The sequence below is a fragment of the Molothrus aeneus genome, chromosome Z (genome assembly GCF_037042795.1).
Source record: "Molothrus aeneus isolate 106 chromosome Z, BPBGC_Maene_1.0, whole genome shotgun sequence".
In the NCBI taxonomy this organism is placed as follows: domain Eukaryota; kingdom Metazoa; phylum Chordata; class Aves; order Passeriformes; family Icteridae; genus Molothrus; species Molothrus aeneus.
The window spans coordinates 13,136,132-13,154,132 of NC_089680.1; the positions used below are offsets into that span (position 1 = coordinate 13,136,132).

The following is an 18,001-nucleotide window of genomic DNA, read 5'->3' on the forward strand; positions in this document are numbered from 1 at the left end:
ATATAACTGTCTGGGCATCTAAAGTGATTTTGCTAACAAGTATGAGTTATTCAGTGTTCAAGACACTGGTGAATTTTCTGCATATCTAGGCCAGAGTTTTATAGCTTAAAAATTACATCACACAATCCATATAATGTTATATGGCATTTGTGCACCAGAGGAACAAAGCACTCTGAAACTGTTGTTTTGTGTAGCTTGTACATCAATATTACAGCTAAATTATCTTTTGTTTTGTTTTGAAAAAAAATAATTGTCAATTTACTTGTGCTGTTGTATAACCATACAAAATAAATTTATTTTGAATCTTGCTAGTAATTCTGACGCTGTGAGTGTTTTGGAAGTTCTGTGGTGGCTTGATGTGCAGTGTGGTGGTCTGTGGAAAGTCTTGAGAACATGGTGGCTGTTCTGTTTAAAACAGAAATGTTTTAAATATCTCGTCAAGTGAAAAAAAAGTTGAGTTGATTTAGAAACAGAAAAAGGAAATGAGAAATTGAGTATGTATTCCAACTTTCTTTCTGTATATTTTACTGTGCCTTTTTTAACCTGTATATCAGAGGTTTCTTTGCAGTGATAAAATATTAGCCCTAAAATGGTTTCAAAAAATCAGATCATGTGCCATAGAGTTGTTACAGCAAAAAAGAAAAGAATTAGATGTTTCATTTAATCTCTCTGCCCAACAAGAAGTTACTTTTCTAGGAGTAGTAGTTCTTGGTGGTGAAATAATGCTAATCAGCAGTTGTTGCTGTAATTGATTGTCCACTGCAGAGGAGTCCACGTATTAGCTTGAGCAAGCTTGCACAAACTGTGAAGATACTTGTGCCAGACCTTTTGACCCTGAGGTGGAGGTGGAGGGGCTTCTTTTTTTGCCTCTTGAGTTTCTCTTCACTGGAATTACAGTGCACTTTTAGAAAAATACTTTTTCCTTTACACCACTGACAAGGAGAACATATTTCATTCTGTGATATATCTTTGAGGTGACAGTTTTCCTGAAGTTCAGGATTATATTTTCAAACTATTAGGACTAGCACTGAGATACTTGCTCTGCTTCATGTGATTTATAGACCTACCTTTTAGGCATGAAGCATAATGTGGAATTAAATGACAATAATGGAAAAAAAGAACCCTGGTGTTGAAGTACTCCCTTGAGATACTGCCCCTTTTGAGGTTTTTTTTTTGTTGTTACTTTATTTTCAGTGAACTTAGCTTGACAAATTAAATTAGCATACCATAGTGCTCAGGAAAATCTTGTGCCAGTCTGTTTTGAATACGCCATCATGTTTCATTTTAGAAACCCACTGGGTTCTGGTCAGTGTCAGTGAGTGCTTGGATAGAATTCGAATTAGACTAATTTTTACTTTTGAGTGGTATATTTTGCCTATTCAAATCAGTTTTCAGCAACTCAGTTGCAGCTCTTGATTACACTTGACAGCCTGAGTCCAGGTAGTGAATAGCAGTTTATCATGTAATTCATTAGTGCAATAAGTGTATTTCCTAGCTATGATTCTAGCAAGCATTACAGACTGTTGCCTTACGTAAACAGATGTAAGCACTTATCTTTGGTCACCGCCTTACCCCTGGGTGTGTGTTTCTCGTCCTACGCCTCTGTGTGCATGTAGATAGAGAAGGTGGATGAAGGCTAGTGTGGCCCTTGTTCCCTGTGCCATGTTCATTAAAATGTGTTTGTTGCTGCCATAACTGTTTAATATTAGCCATCTTGTGTCTCCTAGTTTTAATACTGGCCTTGTATTGTGTAGTGCCTAAAAGAGTTTTAGAGGAACTTAGGGTGTTGCGAAAGTGTTTGTCACTGTTTTCATACTTTAAAAGTGGGAGAATTGCTTTCTAATGTGTTCTGAAGGACTGTAGACAATTGACTGCTGAAACGTGAATGCCTGTCTCCCAGTCCAATTTTATCAATGCTCAGAGTATACTTATCAGGGTTGACATGAAGGAGTTATTTTTTATATTACAGCTGCTGTATTACTTTTGTGTTAAAAAGTACTGAAGCAAAGTGTTTATCACTGCACAAATAAATTATTTTCTTTTTTGACTAGACTAAACATAGATGCACTAGAAAAGCAGGCACATGCTGTTCTTTTCTGTAGACAAGCCTTGGAGGAAAATGAAGGAGAGAGGGGGAGGAGGAATACTGCTCTGAAGGATGCTGATCTTGAGATGGGTGGATTGGATTAATTTTTCTTTAAAGGAAATCAGTTGTTCTGAAGAGAGGCTTTTGAGCATTCAGTCACTTAAAGGTTTCATGTTATTTTGATGAAGCAAGTCTGTCTTGCATGATGAGCATCTCATTTCATTATATGACTAGCAATAATAAGAATTGATGATGAATTCAAGGAAGAGGCAACCTGAGGCAATTGAACGTGGGTAAAAGAGCAATCAAACAGCTGCAGTGAACATGTTTAAGTGGGGGCTTCACATAAAGGGCAGATTGAACAGGAAGTTTAGCAGCGAGAAGGCTGCCTATTAGTAGCAAAGTGAATGTAGGAAAATTAGGCTGGTGAGCGTCCTACGAGAGGGTTTTGGCTCAATGCCCATTACATAGGTGGGTAACTCTGCCTGAGGACTCCTTTGGTCTTTCTCAAATTGAATGTTTTGTGTGTGGTTAGAAGTGGATGTGCAAGATGGAATTACTAGACCAAGGGTAGTCGTAAGAGGAACAGTAGTTTCTGTTGACTGCTTCACCTCAACAACAAGGGGAAAAAGAGCTGCCTTGTCCATATAGAAGGCAAAGTTAAGGGAGTGCGGACCTCCTTCAAAGCAGTCTTACATATTCTTTGTCAGTTTCACAGAATGTCTTAGGACGGGGGTGTAAGGAGGAAGACATAAGGTGTAAATGAAAGTGTTGGCAGGTTTCGCAGGCTTCTTCCTGAAACATAACTGAACTATATTAATTTCCTCTTCTAATTTATTTAGTTTTCTGTCCAGTCAAATTTGCAGTAGTTGTTGTGAGACATCAGAGGGAGAGCTGCTGGTGTGACTCTTGGGGATGTCTTGTGCAGGGCTAGGAGTTGGACTTGATTATCCTTGGGCATCCCTTCCAACTCAGCATATTCTGTGATTCTGTGATACCGTCTGTCTGTACATGCATTAGTGCACGCATGGTGTATGGGAGGAGGCAAGCTGCTGCTAACTGCGCTGCCTGAAGAGCTAGGAGCTGCTATACAGCTTGCTTCTGTGTTATGGCTAAACAATATTCAACAAACAACTGAAATGGGTCTCTGTTGTGTTCGAAGGTTTACTTATTCTGGTGATGTTGAAATCAGGGATCATGTTATATAGGCTGACATCTAGTCATGTCAAAAGTCTATTGAATTGCAGTTACCTGAGCCCTTGATCTGACACCATACTTATTGGGAAACAGTATCTCAGTTCTTCACTGGACAGAGTTTGAATCCTTTCCCCCCCATATACAGATTGTAACAGACGTGTGCTGGCCTGTGATGAGGGGTTTTTTGCATTGTATAAGCTAGCGCCTCTGTGTTGGGGAAGAGGTGCTGGAAGAAAAATTGCAGTTAATCTCTGTAGAAAAGTTCGTTCTCAGCAGTAAGGGGCTTGTAATGCTGGGAGGGTATTGCACATGGAGATGACCACTCTCATCTAATAACTTTCCACAGCTAAAAAGTTAGAATGCCTTGAGTTGCACTTTAGGCAAGCAGTAATAAAATATTGTAAGTATCTCTATCAATTTAGGCTAAAAGAGAGAGCTGTTTGTTTTATCAGTATATGAACAGTACAAGGGCAAAACTGGGCATGAACCCAGTAACTGATTACAGACTGCATCATGGTTTGCTGGGTATTTTGGAATCTTGTACTTTTTTACAAATTGCTGTACAACTCAATCTGTTTTTTTCTAACTGTATGTGCCTTGAACTTTATCAGTTATTACAAAGAGTTCGAAAATGTTTCCTTAAGAAAAATTTCTTTTCACAGAATAGAAAGTGTGTTGTCACCAAAGCCTCCCTAGTTAAAATCCCAATTATTCTCATAGAAGAAATAAATATGTGCCTTCACAGAGGTTTGTGAATTCTCTCTTAAATTTAGTACCTTTTCTGTCTTAAGGTTCTGGCTTATCATTGTATGGGCTTTATATACTTTTCCCATGCTTCATTTTTGGAATGGGGCCTTTTAATCATCTTTTTTTTACTCGCTCATCAAATTTGGAGACCAACTGTTTAAATCTCTTGCAAAAATAGGACTTTTTCAATTTGCAGCTGGCTTCCTTGTCAAAACAGTCATGCTGCTTAGTACTGAAATATTATATGCAGAAAGTGTCTTGTTGCATTTATTGGTTGTTTTTATCTTAAGGCTCATATTCAGTAAGTCTCGTGCTGTCTGATAACACCTCTTTTAATTGGCCCCATGTGATGCAGCTATTAGCATCAAACACCATTTGATAGAGGAATTCCACCTACTCCTTTAAAGCTTCCTGAGAACAATTTTTCACTTGAGCTCAACTACCTATTTCTTCTCTTAACCCTTCAAGTGAATGGTATCTTGCCCTGGTATATTTGCACTGAAGTTCTTTTCGAGTAAGCTGAGTTTTATAAGGTTTGTTCTGCCTTGATATAGTTTAAAAAAGCCTAAAATTGATGTGAGAATGTAGTTTCAAGTTAAGTAGTCCTGTTCACTTGAACTGTATAAACAGATCTTGAGATACAGTAGGAGCTGTTTCCTCCAGCCAAAATTAGGTATAAGCATTTCAGAAATAGGAGTTTACCCATTTTATTTGGTATAGGCATGTTCAAAAAGTCAGTGGATTGGAAAAAGGCTTAAAATGTGTATTTTAAGTAACGTCTAAGGGGAGGAAAAAGGGAGCTGGGAGCAGTCTTCACCAAATTACACCAAAGTGTTATTTTTGGTGTTTCATGCACTCCTTGCTGATCTGATTTTTTTTGGTTTTGTCCTCAAGCATATGTGAGGAATAATTTGCAGAGGTAATAGAAAACTAAGCTTTGATGTGTTCTGTTATTTTATTTCTTTTTGGTTGGTTGGTTTTGTCCTATCAAAAATTCATCTTGCACAAATGTTTAGGTGATGTGCTCACAGTAGGAGCATGTCACTGGTACAGCCATAGTTTGCTATGTAATCAAGTCTTTATTTCAGTGTTGAAATAGGGACTTTTAAAAAAGGATAAATCTAGGTGTGTTCAGCTCTGCTATTTCTTATAATTGTACCTGGTTTTCTTCTAAGCTGCCTTGTAAATGACAAAGCCTTGTGGTACTCTTCAAAAATCTTAGTTCATCTTGAGACTGCGAATTCACGGAGGTGAATTTGAAGGGGCAATATTTCAGTACAGACATTTTCACATGTGGACCATCCTCTAGGGTCTACTGTATCCAAGCTTCCTGTAAGCTTTTTCTGTAGAAGAATCTCTAAAATCCCTGCACTGGTGCCTTTATTTTCCATGAATGATTGCAAAGTGGCGCTTCCACTTAGCACCGGCTTTTCCCGGGAAGTCAGCAGGAGTGACGACTCCTTTCAGCTCTAAGTATTGCAGGTCAAACCCTGGCTATGACTGAATTAGTGGTGAAGCTTTCAGTGAGATCCTAAATTCTCTACAATTTAAGGTCTGCAGAGCAAGTTAACTGCATCTCTGCAAGAATGCATTTGCGAGAGTGATCCTGGCCATCCAGCAGCAGTTACAGTGGAGTCATATTTCTTCAGTGGAATTGCAGATAGTTGTATCCAGAGGTGCTTAGATACCAAAGTGTGAGCATTATCAGTTTATATACAGAAAAATACAGGTACTGGAGGTTGTGCTGGATTTGTTTTTTAACGTATTTATTATTTGGTTGGGGCACAATTGTCACCTTGGCTCCCAGTCCTTTGTCCTCTGTGTTGTCAGGATATATATGTATTCATTGAAAGATGATCCTTAATTCTTAAGATTATTTTTTTATTATTTAGATCAGTTGAAAATTGTAATAGATAAAAGGAGACTGCATTAAGAGTGATCCCACATGGAAGAAAATCACAGCAGGCACAGACCTGTGATAGTCCAAACAAGTGTGCATTTTAGTGAAATAGTATGCAAATTAAGAATTCCATTAAAGAAAATGTGTTGTTCTGAAAGTGATGCTTCCACAGTTCAGATAGTACTCAAATATTCACAGAGGTGATGATTCTAGATTATGCTTTTTATACTGTTTATATGCTACCTCTTTTTTCAAATTCTTAAAATTTGTTCTTTTTCTTTCAAGGACAGAAAGTGTGATCTGAAAGCTTTGTTGCTTTGTTTCTACTGGTTGAGATCATATTCAAATATTTTTGTCAGTGTTCTTCTGTACAGACTATTTTATCAAACTATTTGTGACTTAATGTCTTTAAAATGTAACTTAATTTGTGTTTGCATCTATTCAAAGATGCTGAGGTCAAATGCTGTACTGTTCTGAAGTCCCAGGCAGCAAATTTTGCAGATCACCATGGTAATGTGCATGTGTGCATGTGGGAGGAAGGCTAAAGTTGGAACCTGCATTAACAGAATCTGTTAATATTACATATGCTCAGTGGCACTAGCACTGCTTGTTCTTTGACATGCATGTTCTTTGACTGCATGTTCTTTGCTTAATTAAAAACAAAGTAATATGATGGAATTAAAAGTCCCTATTGTCTGATTTTTAATCTTTTTTTTTTCTGTTTGTATGTGTGTTTCTGAAAGAACTCTACTGAAATAAAATATGGGTAATTGTGGAATCTTCTTTCTGTTCAGGAAATGGCAATTATGATCTTGTAAAGTAGCAAAGAAGCTCCACAATTTCTTTGTTCCCTCTCTGAGAACTTATGGATAGACTTAAAAGTCATTGTGTTACAGCTAGAGATATCTACCAAGAACACTTGCTGCTGATAGTGCATGTCCTGGTGATTTCTGCCAAAGCATTGTGAATGTTTAAATTGCTTGATTTTGGGTAAGCATATTTGGATTCTTCTGTACTTGCTATTGTTTTCTCAGATACAGAATTAGTTCTGAAGCATCAGAACTAATTCAGTGCTAGTTTATTTGTTTTCTTTAATAAAGAAGAACTGTGTTCTGTTCTGAAACTGATTCTTAATTGCCCTTATTGCTGATTACAGATAAACTTATAAATACCTATGAATTTGTTGGAAAAGTTGACAAGAGAAAAGTTAAAGCTGACTTTTTTTGTCTCTTTGTTACTGTAGTCTAAAAAAGCTTGGAAAAATTGGAGACTTGGATGAAGAATGATTTATATTCCCCATTACTATATTGATTATCTCAAGCTCAAAGTAGGAGAACAATGATGACTGTGAAGGATGTAGAGGGGAAGCCATTCAAAAGGTGGCTGAGGTCACTCAGTTTGCTGAGCCTGGAGGAGACTGAGGAGAGGCAGAGACCTCGTTGCAGTCTACAACTTCCTTGTGAGGGGTAGAGGAGCAGCATTGATCTCTGTGATGACCAGTGGCAGGACCTGAGGGAATGTGCTGTGCTAGGAGAGGTTTAAGTTGGATATTAGGAAAAGGTTGTGTGCTTGGTTCCTGGAAAAGGCTCCCTTAGGAAGTGGTCACAGCACCAAGCCTGACAGAGTCCAGAAGTGTTTGGACAATGCTCTTGGGCACATTGGTATGACTCTTGAGGCTGTCCTGTGCAGGGCCAGGAGTGGGATGATGATCCTTGTGTTCCCTTTCAGTTCAGCACATTATATGAGTCTATGAAATTTAAATACTTGCAATAATTTACTAGTTTAAAAATACTGACCCACTGCTATTGAGAATTGTAGGCATTGATATGTGTTCAAAATGCAGACCAAGTCATGATGGCTTTTGTCATATGGCCTGAGAGAGTGGGCTTCTTAACTATATCGTTGCATAGGTAAACCTTAGAGCAAAACAACCAGGAAGGGTCCAAGGGGAGTTGAGATGCTCTTGCTGCATCAGAGTTCGGATGAGTCAGGAGGTTCACCAGAGCTGCCTTTGCCACCAGTAGAGCAGAGTTGTTAGCCTGGCGTGACGTGAACATTCAGACTGTTCTTAACTTGGGAGGTCATCTGGAGATCTCAGCCATCTGTGTGTGCATTCACATTACTTGGTGCGTTTTGTTTTTACAATGCTATTCACTTGTTGTACACAATCTGTCATAGTAATAACTCTTATTACTGTGATATTTTTCCTTCAAAATGCCAGGCCTCCTTTTGAGAGTGCAAGTGTGGGAAGTGATGGCTTTGACAGTCTTTGCCTTAGGAAAACAAGCTGCTTTTTCAAGGCTGTTTCTGCGGGGGCTGAACATCACTGTGTACGCAGTGTAGTCATTTGTATATCTAGTGACTTGCTAGGTCCTTTTTTGCATTTTGAGGAGAAAGATACTTACCATCTGCTAGACTATCTCTCTTTAAATGTCTTTAAAAGACAAAACTTGTGGGTCAGTAGGACTTCAGACAGTGAACTGTTACAATTTTGGGTGGGATTTTTTTTCATTCCATCATTCCCTTGACCTGTTTCTGTTACGTACAGGATCTGTAGTCCCACACAGACTGATTGTCATCTGGGTGATTTAAAGCAGACAGATTTTGCATATTAGATTTTGAAGAAAAAATTCAAGTAGCCTACATGCTTTATCTGATGAATCAGTGAAGTTACTTATGTCAGGTTTTCAAAGTCTATATTGGCAGGTGTGAAAACAGAGTACCTGCTCTGAAAAGCATGCTACTAAATGCACCTTCCTCCCACTGATTAGAAAAAAAAAATAAAAGCTTTTATGGTAGTGAAATAATCTTGAGAAAGAAATATTAGTACATGGATACTTTAACTTTAGAAAGGTTTAGCCTCTCAAACTTTTTAATACATACTGAGTTTCTCCCTACTCAAAATTCAGTGTGCCTAATTAAAGTGAAATACAAGGTTTCACCCTTCACGTAGCTGAATTTCTGCACTTTCTGCTTCTTATCCCAGAGTATCTTTCGGTCTTCTCCCTAGTGTGTTCATACAGTGTTATGTGTTCATCTTCTAAAGCAAGCATGTGTGTCTCTGAGCCAAGGAATTTCATTAGAAAGAGGAGAAATAGGAAAGCCTGATGCCAGTACAGATAAAGAGGACCTGGACACCAGTCTTCTGGGTGTCTGACCCCTACTAGTTTCTGGGAGAATTATTTGCCTTTTTTTTCTGACTTGGGAGGTTTTCTGGAGGCCACCCAAGATAAATGCATACCTTGTATTGAAATGTCTTGGTGTTGCTGTGTTCTAAGGATCTCTTGAGAACAATGTTTGAGGTGAGGAAAAGGCATTCTGAGGTAAGTTTAAGTAGGCTACTGTCCCAAGTCCTCTTGTACGGCTAAGTTGGTGAACAGAAGTATCTTTCTCCTAAAGAAACAGGGTGTCTTTCTCCTAAAGACATACGTTAAGTGTAAACTCCATCTCCAGTTTGTCCTCTAAGGAGCTCTGATTTTGAGATTTATATCCGTCTGATAGGAATGGGAGAAACTAAAATGAGCCTTCTCTGTTTTTTTCAACTTATCTTTAATGTTACATCCTGTATGTTTATTTTGGTGCCAAATATGCACAGGTCTGAATTCACTGATGTTTCACTGACTCCATTCATTATGGTTCTGTGTAATTAATTGCTGTACCAATTACAGGCTTCATAGTGAAATAATAAAGTATGCTCTGTGGGCTGTCTGTAATTTCCTGTATCTATGTGACTTTGCCTTTTACTGGAATAGAAAGAAGATTTTAAACCTGTGTGTATATATATGGTGTATGTCTACAGAGATAAAAAATTACTTAGATGCAAAATAAATAATTGGTATTTTTTCCTTTTTGTTTTTAATAACTTTCAAAATGATGAAAAAGTTCCAAATGAAGACAGTGAAACCCAATGCAAACTTTAGATTTTTATTTTCTAATGGATAAAACAGTTAAACTGCTGAAGTTCACTGTTTTTTTTCTTCTAGTGGACAGGACTGAATGTCTGCAGACTAACTGTTCATGTATTGTAAATTCACAGGCTCTTTAGCTTAGAAAATCTTTTTCTTTATTGTATGAATACATCTTTAAAGTTTACAGTGTACATGTGTTGTGTTTTCAAGTTCTGTATCAAATTCCAACCTGTTTTGTATAATTAGAAAACAACTTAGAACGTGTTATGGAGCTATAGTAATGATTTTACTCTCTGAATTTGATACTTAGGAATAGCAGTATTAATTTTCTCAATTCTTTTGATGATTATGATGCTTTTATAGCTGTTCCACTAAAATATACTACTTTGGCATTGAGGTTCTCTAAAATAATGTTTCTCTTCAGTAGAAGCACTGTACTAATAGATACATTTCACTTCTCTAAGGGCACCCATATCCCATTTTTTCAACCCTGTTGATTTGGTTTTTGTCTTCTTTGTTTTCATACACAGGTTTTATAGTGAACTCTTCATAGAAGGCAAATGTGACGTGTAAGCTGGGATGGACTAAGTAAAATAAGAAATCATTTGAGAGATAATATCAGGATGACAATGAAATCACCTGTTAATGTGACCTGTTAACCACTAATGCAACATTAGTGATTTTTTGTAACTGGTTAAATCAGTAATGGAATTATTATTTAGAAATACAGGCTTGAAAACAAGGCTTCAGAGAAGCATACAGCTTCAAATTCGCACACAAATGATACCACTCAGACAAATGCTTGTTGTAACTGGATTTTTAATGTGATGTGGGCAAGTCTGCAGTAAGCCCTCCAGAGTTACTAGAGAGTTGGCACTGCTGGATAAGTAGTGTGCCTTGGCAGTACCTGCAAACAACTACTTTTTCCACTCTGCTGTAATTTAATAGCCTTTCAAGCCAAAATCTACCATTTACAGCAATGATTTTATTAATTAAGTTGTCCATTAGGATGTATGTTTAGTCTCCAGGATTCATACATCTGGAATTCGAAATAGCTGTGACATGACGACTTACAACCAGTGGTACAGATCATCTCATTTCTGACTGACTTTTTAAGATGATGTTGTACAAGGATGGCTTTCATTGTTCTGTCCTGCTGCTCTTACAGCATGTCCCTAGATTTCTAATGATGAAGTTTAGGAAAGTCTTTTTTTATTTAAGGAGAGGGGTGGAGGAAAACATTTGGCTTAGAGATTGTAAATATAGATATTCTTATATCTACTGTTACCTCATTTGTATAAATATTATTACATATTTAAATTGTTTATACAGAATTGGTCTCGACATGCTAAGGATGTTATGTGTGCTTTTAATGTGTTCTCTTTGCTAATTTCTCATAAAGCAGTTTTCTCTCAGTGAAATTTACTAATGTAAATCTCCACTTTGCTTTCAGTTGCATTGCATTTGAGTGAGGAGGTCTGTGTTTAACTGCAGCTAAATGAGCTGTTTCTCCTATCTATGTATCAGCTGTTGTCCACAGTGTCTTAAACTAGAGGGTAGCTAAATTTCAATGACACTTTTGTTATAAAGTTGACATCTACTCTAAAAAAACATGATTGCCTTTCTGTCTTTGAGGATTTTATTTGCTTCATATTGGACTTTCACAGCTCTTGCCATGCAATGCCATGCAGACAAGTTTATCCCTTTCCCCTTTTCCTTCACAGTATTTTTCTTTTCAGCAACCATTTTTCTGCATTTATAGTCTGCTATACCTGCTCTCATTTGCCTTAGCTCTTTGTTCCTAGTTCATAATTTCTCTGATAATCTTTTCTGAAAACTACATGGGTAAAGATAAAAACCCCCTGATTTTACATTTAAAATCTATCTTATGTCCGTCTGAGAAGAAAGAGAAGACTTTGTTCCCTAGTGTGTGGGCAAGGAAGGGCTCAGATATGATAAAAAAGCCCCCAGTAGAAGTCTGCAAGCAAATGCCTTGCCATATAGTGTGAAGGTTAAAACATTGGGGATCACAAGTGTAGAAGGGAGGTGGAACTTTTTGTCTGGGGCGTTATTTTGCTCTGTTTGGGTTTTGGTTTTTTTTTGCTTATTTTAGTGAAATCTGCAAAACATTGCCCTATCTAACACTGGAGATGTACAAAATTTCATTTACTACCACATTTATGTTATTTTTATATGCACATTTGAAGTGTGAACTAGATTGTTTGGTATTTTCAGCTTTCCTGACATCTTCTCTCTGTTTTGAAACCCATTTCTGATATATCAGTGCTTTCATGACTATCATTGCAGGTGGATGCTCTATGAATACCAGAGTCTTCTGATTTGTTTGGTTTGAGCTTTTTGAATAGAGGTTTAACAGCACTAAATATTCTCCTACTACTTCAAGTAGCAGTGATTCTTCTTTTCACTCAAAGCCGGCTCTTATGAGTGTGTTTCTTTTATTGCTTGCAGTACTTGTAATGCATCCTTCCTTTAATTGAGAACTGCTGAACTCGTTAGCAGATGTCATGGATGTGATTCAGTAAAAAACTTGTTTGCTAAACCTCACACACTTCATGGCATTTAACTGCCATGTTACATATTATTATTGGGAACTAGTACAAAACAGTTATTCCTGAATGACCTGGTATTGCCAGTAAATTGAAATCTGATCACTAGCTATACTCTTGAAGAAATAATGTTGGAATATACATACAATTTCCACACACCCCTGCTAATATAAAGTCTGACCTAGCAAAGGAAACAGCCAAAACTAAGTAGGTGCTGCTTTTGTACCCATGCTCCTTATTTACTTCATTTAACTATGTCAAATGTGTGTGTGTGTATATATATATATATAAATTATTTATGTATTTTAAACAGTGTATAAACATATTAGGATATAAGGGTTAAGAGGACCTAAGAGTGCACAAGTCAGTGGAAGTTTCTTTCAGCAGTGCTGTAAACAAGGTAGTCCTAATCCTTGGAATCATTCACAAGTGGAAGTAGCTCAGTTATTCTGACACCTGCGGTGCTTTGCAAAGGAGAAGCCTTGGAGGAACTCCTGACTCTCCCTCTTGGTAGCTGTTTTTTTCCTGGAACCATGAAGTTACATTGCTCTTCACTGTGAATAGTTTGGATTAGGTGCTGTAACAGATAGTAACTTAATTCTGTTTTTTTTCAGTTTTTCATCGCTCTCTAAAATTGGGGATATCTTCACTGAATAACTTGCTGCTTAAAGAAAGTTACAGAAGTTGGGAAATTCAGGTAGGCAATACTTTTGGTTTACTATTCACTTTAAATGTTGATGCAGATATGTATGACAGATCTATAAATACTCATCGTACCAAAACCATCAAAGCGTGATATAGATTTTAACCTTACTAAGACTGAATGTGGTTTCATGGCACTTCTTGTGAACTCTAAGCAGGCCCTGATAAGAAGTCGAGCAGACTTATGATATTCAAGTGTTCTTTGTGCTCATAATAAAAATACATTAATGTTCAGATCTAATGTGATAGGAAGTCCAGGTACTTTGTAATGCTCAATAAATTTAATAAACTATTTTTGACAAACTATTGTCTTGTTGCCCCAAGACTCTGGTATTTATGCAGCCACATACACTTCCATTTCTTTTCCCAATTTTCTTATCAGGGAAAATTCTTGATGGATTTGCTAATTACATGTATTTCATATTTCACTTCCTTTGTTTCAACTAAGGCTTCTAAAGAGATCTCAAATACTTAATTCCAATATAAGATGACAAAATTCTTTTGGTGTTCTTTGTGTAATAACTTTCATGGCTTTAATAATTTAGTTTGCAGCTCTGTATATTACAGAGTTGTTTATCCTGGTTTGCTCTGATTTTAAGGATTCATCCAACTTTAATTCACTACTTTCTAGTTTTTATTTCAAGTAAATGTGCTTTGGTGTGGTGTTAAATAATGTGTAGGAATGGACAGTAGTTTTAATTACCTGAATTTTCCTCCACCAAAATACTCAGATAGATCTATTCCTATTTGACTTTGCTCATTGATAATGATTGTAGCACATTTATATGGGGTTAATTGCTGTGGATTACACTAACAACCAATGAAGCAGTTAAGCCCTGAAACTATTGCTGATTTCTTGTGACCTCAATTCTACATAGCAATTTTAATTTTAGAAGCTTGTAGTTCTCCTTTAATATTTTTCTTTACTGTTTTCATATTTTACTTTTTAAAAATCCAAATGAACTCTGTGGAAAAGAATCCTGTAGGATATCAGTACCTTTGGAAATGTATATAAAAATCTCTTGTGCATGTTGTTTCCCCAGAAAGAGATGCAACTTGTGAAACATATTGCAAAAACTCTCCATATAGTGTTTTACAGGCTTTGTTATTGATTTCTTTTTCAGGAGATAAGTGTCTTTCTATTTTACCTTACTCTCTGCTTCTAATCACCATTCATGTAGTATGTAATTCAAGTACCAGTAAAAATCGATGCTTTACCCTAAAAATACTCAAAGTATGTTGAATTTTGTTTAAATATAGGTAAGATTACATTTTACATTTTAAGATGCTAGTCAGTGTTACATTTTCTGTTTCATTCTTTCTGTCTCCCTTCCCTCAAGTTCCTTTGAACACTCTTGATGTGTTTTCAGTATGACTGACGATTCCAGACATGTTTGGGCTTATCCTTAGTGTTGTGCACTTCCTTTCCATTATCACCTGATCTTTTTAGCTCTCATTTCACTATTACTTGTAAAGCGTTTCTGCCAGGGAGTCTGGGGAAGAAAGTCTGCCCAGGGATTTACCCTGGAGAAGCATGTGACAGAAAGGTGATTGTATTATTAGCAAGAGAAACTGAAGTGTAAATGGCATCCCACACTGGGAGCAGGAGCTGCAGTCTCTGTTGCTGACCCTGCAGCTCTGACCTGCTGCTTGCTGCTGGGACTCAAGGACATTCCCAGATGTTTTATGTGCCCACCCTATGAAAAATGTTTCATTGCAGAATGGAAATGGGCTGTGCAGGTAGGAATCTCTGTCCTTTTGACTCTGTCAGGAAAGGGGAGAGAGAAAGAAATAGTAGCCCAATTGTAGTAACTAGCCCAAATCTAAGGTAATTTTTAAATAGTTTTATAAACTGCCAAACTCAAAAAAATTCACAACCAGAAAAATACTGTCCCGTGAGGGTGGATGGAAGAAGGAAGGCAGGCAGTTGGGTAGCATGTGTGGGGGTGATAAGGATAGGTAAAAGATGATGGTGATAGTATCTATTTGAAGAAGACAACTCCGAGGAAAAGAAGAGCAGTATTTAAAACCAGACGGGAGTAAGGGCTGTACTGTAAGCAGCAGCAGGAGGGTACAGGGATGGATGACAACTGGTGCAGGAAGGCAAGTGGGGAAGAAGCAGAGCTTCTGGAGAAGAGGTTCAGTGAGTGGTGATCGCCACTGGAGCAGGAGCAGACAGGAAGCAAAGAGAACTCGCAGTGCAAAAGTACGTGTGTTTCATTCTTGTGCCAGAAACAAGTGAAGTGCAATGGGTGTTCCCAACCTGTTGGCTCGCCTTTCTGTACAAGCTCCAGTAGTGTCTCCAGGAAGCTTCAATCATAGACCAGGAAGCGCAGCCTTCCTGACTTGCCTTGCTGGCAGCTATGATGTTGGTGATGGTAAAATCTCCATAAAAACCTTATAATCTGGCCTATTCCAGATAAAAAAAAAATAAAAAAAGCCTCAGATCCTAATATTTTTCTTCATTTTTCTTAAGGTTTTGAGGTTCAGAAATTGAAAGTATGTAAGATAGTGATGGACAGTGCTCCAGTGCCATTTCCTGCTGCCTGTTTGCCTAGAACCCTGCAACTTTTTCTTTTCCTGCTTCACTGCAGTTGTGTGGTGGACTTTGTTCACATGCCAGGGCTTTTGTCACATGACTCTGACCATGTGCTTTGTGGATGTACTTCCAGTCATGTGAAGTATAAGTATTTAGGCTTGTGGCTCTTCTTCATAGTTAGTATATTCCTCATCTGGCCTCATGATACTCTTAAACATACACTTTCCAATTGTTAAGAGGAAACTCCAAAAAATCTGAAAAAAAAAACCCACATTGAAAATGTGTTTTTCTCAATTTTTCCATTCTCTTATTGCTAAATCACTAAAGTTCTAGAATACTGGGGTGAGGGAAAAGATGGATAAAAACCTTTCTCTTGTGAAGGCATTGTCAAAACTGTAAATTATTAAAGTTTGGCAAGGAAGCCTTTGTTCCATTCATGTCTAGAACTAAAAGCTGGTGCAATGTTTCTGCATTACTCTTTGCATCCAGAAGTCTTTACCCTAAAATGCTGGTGGACTGTTCATATATTGTGCGCACATCTTGATGCCACCATAGAAAAAACACACATCTTCAAAATCTCAGATATGTCTTTTATGTTCTCGTGCTTTTTTAGTATATGATGTTCGAATTGGGTCTCCATGGGCTGACTTTTCTGTGCAAGGTTTTAGTTTCCTGAGTAAGGAAATGTTTAGACTTCATCCCCTGCACTTTCATTAATTCTCTATGATTCTAATTTTCAATTTAATAGTTGATTCATTTATTTGAAGCAATGCCAAAAAGAGAAATTTTAGTTCATTTACATAATTGAAATTTAATTCAGTGCTTTTTACTCTAAGGGAAAGGAAAGAAAGAAAGGAAAGAAACTCACATAAGATCTTGGATCTCAACATTTTATTTCATTAAGAACTTCTGTTTTTCAGTGTTGATTAACTACCTTTAACTTCTAAATTCATATAATCGTATTAATCCTGTAGAATAATTAAAGTAACACAGGTAGAAAACTGTCCTTCTGTTACTCCATTTCAGATGCCCTTTTGTGCAACCACTCCATTATTGCTGACTCTTGTACCATCTGTATTTGTATCTGACTGTCCTCTGCTTCCTCCATTGTTAAACTTGGGTCAAATCACTGGGGTGCAGCTGAATTATGTGACTGATCCAGCTTCTCAAGTGTTCAGAAATGGTTTAGTTTTTTTTTTTTCCCTGAAACATTTTATTTGCATTTCGAAGTAGAACATAGCTGATCCAGCTGAACTATATTAATGTGAAAGTCCATGGTCCTTTTGCTCTCACTTTTCACAGTATGTGGAACATGAAATACAAATTCTCTGAAGCTTTGTGTCATTGGATACCATAAAACTAGGAAACAAAGTTTGTCAATAGGACAATTGCAGTCATGGTAACCAAATTTCATTATACCTGTCTGTATGCAGAGAATAGTAAACAAAAAGAATAGAAAAGTGTGTAGGGAATATTGGTTGATGTCTAAATTAGATCCTTAAACTGGTTTGTCATCCTCTGTGCTGTAATGGGGAAGAGAAGGAAAGCACCCCAGAGGAATTATGCTGGGAAATATACGTGCCTGATGTCCAGTTTCTGTAATTTAAAATATTGAATATACACATGAGAGAGCTTTCATTTATGGAGTTTTTTAATTAGACTTCTAATTCGCTCTAGAATCCACTTTATTTTACAAATCCAGTAGTTCTCTGCTATAGGACTTTTTTCCTTTCTGGAAGTTGTACGCTATAATCTTTTTCTTAAATTGGCTAATCTTATGTGCAGTGGGAAATAAGACTTCCTGAAAAACCTGTGTCCTGTCCTCTTACACTGTACTTTGCAACGAATATTTAAAAAAAAAAAATTGTGATTTTATACTGGAAAAAAAAATCTGCCACTTTGTACTTATGACACAAAGCCTGAGAAGCTTAAGAGTATAATTCTGGCTTTTTCCACCTTGAATAATCACATCTCCATGGAAAATGCCCTAAAGTCCATTCAATACTTAATGTTTGGGACAAAGTGCTCTCTGCAGAGAGAATGCCAAGGACAAATGTCTTGGGTGTACTTGAACACTGACATCCTGTTTCCTGGGAGAGCCTGGGCTGAGTGTTAATAGTCCTTGCTATGTTCAGTGCTTACTGTTTGTCTTATGTACTTCAGGTTTGTGTGTGCAATACCATGCATTCACTAAAGCTGCCAGGCAATGCCTTGGTGTTACACAGTCAGATTAGATTGCTGTAGTTGTGAAATCATTAGACTCCTATTCTGCAGCATGAAGTTACTTGAAATACTTAAAACCTAGTAAGGTAGGTAGCTCAGAGGCAGAGAAAAGCTCCTGTGAAATCTAAGAAC

The 18,001-nt window shown here is 37.2% G+C and overlaps 1 protein-coding gene across 3 annotated transcripts in view; it reads left to right on the forward strand.

The window, feature by feature from the left end:
- The window catches only part of CDC42SE2 (CDC42 small effector 2), an 83,018-nt gene that overhangs the window by 1,969 nt on the left and 63,048 nt on the right, over positions 1 to 18,001 (forward strand). For all 3 annotated transcript variants that reach the window (XM_066569555.1, XM_066569556.1, XM_066569558.1), the window contains exon 3: positions 13,020 to 13,102. The gene's annotated coding sequence lies outside the window, so the exon portion shown is untranslated. The remainder of the gene's footprint in view (positions 1 to 13,019; positions 13,103 to 18,001) is intronic.